This window comes from Dipodomys spectabilis, unplaced genomic scaffold (genome assembly GCF_019054845.1).
Source record: "Dipodomys spectabilis isolate Male_0828 unplaced genomic scaffold, ASM1905484v1 ptg000361l, whole genome shotgun sequence".
Taxonomy (NCBI): domain Eukaryota; kingdom Metazoa; phylum Chordata; class Mammalia; order Rodentia; family Heteromyidae; genus Dipodomys; species Dipodomys spectabilis.
In genome coordinates, this window is record NW_024871038.1 from 918430 (window position 1) to 920370 (window position 1941).

Genomic DNA, 1941 nt, shown 5'->3' on the forward strand with positions numbered 1-1941 from the left:
AGAACAACTTGGAAGAAACTGCATTTAATATTGCCAAAAGGATAAATATGTATCACTACCTCTTTTAAATTGTGGAAGGCTGTAAAAATTGTTCCCCTAACTCATAATGGTTTGGTTAAGATTCTTAAATTTCAAAAATGCCAATCCATCTTTGTGTCTCTACAAAATATTTTCACAATACAAAGCAACAGCAATATCTTACTTTAAAAATTCATGGATTCCATAGTATTCTTCAATAAATTGCCTGACTTTGATGTCAAAATGTATTCAAGAGTTGTTTGTATACATCTATAATGATTTCTGCAGGGTTTGTGATTTTTAAATCAGAAATCACTTTAACTTGTCTGTTGAAATGAGTAGTACAGTAACTAAAAATATTTCTGGTGCTTGTATGAAAAAAGTATATTTTAAAATACTCTGTATTTTAGTTTTTATAATGTCCATAATCTATTTAATTCTCTCCTAGATATAATACTTTGAATTATACATTGTTTTATAATATATAGGTTCGTTAATAAATGTGTTATTTCAGATAGCATTCCATATAGAAAAAGTTTAAGATTCCTTTTTTTCCTAGGTCCTTATAGTATTTTATTTCTTTGGGATAAAATGACAATGTTATCCAATTTCAAATGTTTTGTAAAGATTATGCTATGTAAAGGCCATTCTAAGGTGAGGATTTAACGCACTGATGTCAAACTAACTTTCAGTTCAATGAATTACATATATTGTTACATTTGCCTTTTTAAATTTTTTGTTGTGAAAATACTGTACAGAGGGTTTACAATTACATGGGCAAGATAATGAGTACATTTCTCATCAAGCATTGTAGCCTCCTCCTGTATTTACCCTTCCCATCCATTCCCATCCTTCCCCTGCTCTCCCACTCAATCCTCCCTGCTACCCCTCCACCCGCACAAATTTGTAAAGTTCATTTTTCGACATAACGACTTGTATTTTTGTAATCAATTTTTAATAACTGTTTTTTATTTCTTGCATCTCAAGAATGAAAAATATGGAATAATTCACAAATTTTCATATCATCCTTGTGCAAATGCCATGATAATCTCTATATTGTAGTAATTTGGGTAAAAGTCCTGCTGAAGCATGTAGTATCCTGTAAATTTAAGTAGTTATTGATGCAATCTTTATACAGGCATATATCCTTGGTTGACTGTTTGTAACTAGGAAACCTTATTGTTCCTAAAAATGTTATTGATCTTACTTCTCTAAAATTCTGTGTATATTGGGAAAAGCTTATATTGTTTGGTCGATTGCTCACATTTGCAATTTTTTTGTCAATGCCTATTTTAAGTCTTTTTCATTTTAAATTTGATCATACTTTGAAGCCTTTATAGCTAGGTCCAAAGGTGATTGTTTTTCAAGTACTTATTTATAAACTGAGTTAGCTTTGTGGAGTTAATGGATTCAAAGTAAGCCTTGCTTACGAGCTACTTCTAAACTTCTGCAGCTTAAAAATTCCTAAATGATGTCTTACTGGTACAAATGTCTACCTGACCCTTTACTCTTCTTCCCTGTACCAACAGACCAATCAGAATATCTTACCCTGACAGCATAGATTTTCTTATTGGAACAAAACTAATATTAGTTAAAAGGGATCATAGAGAGATAAACAGTTAAGACAGAATCTTTTAGGCTAGAAGGTATTTTATCAAAATATAATTGTTTTTTATACCTAACATTTCAATAGTAGCTAAAGCCAAGAAGGTGAAAAAAATTTCACATGCATGATTACCAAATGTCCTGGCCAGTCTACCATCCATCCAGGCAGGAATTTACACTACTGCCTTTCTTTCATCAAATATTTTCATAGTTACAAGAGAAGTCTAGATGTTTCTCCTCGATATTAGGCCTTAAATTGGTAATGTTTTAATCACAGTGTTTCCTCTTGTCTCTAGGCTGTAAATCTCCAAATGGTAA

At 31.2% G+C, this 1941-nt stretch overlaps 1 pseudogene; it reads right to left on the reverse strand.

The window, feature by feature from the left end:
• Positions 1–1009: 1009 nt before the first annotated feature.
• LOC122095792 lies at positions 1010–1109 on the reverse strand (annotated as a pseudogene).
• Between the last annotated feature and the right edge of the window lie 832 nt (positions 1110–1941).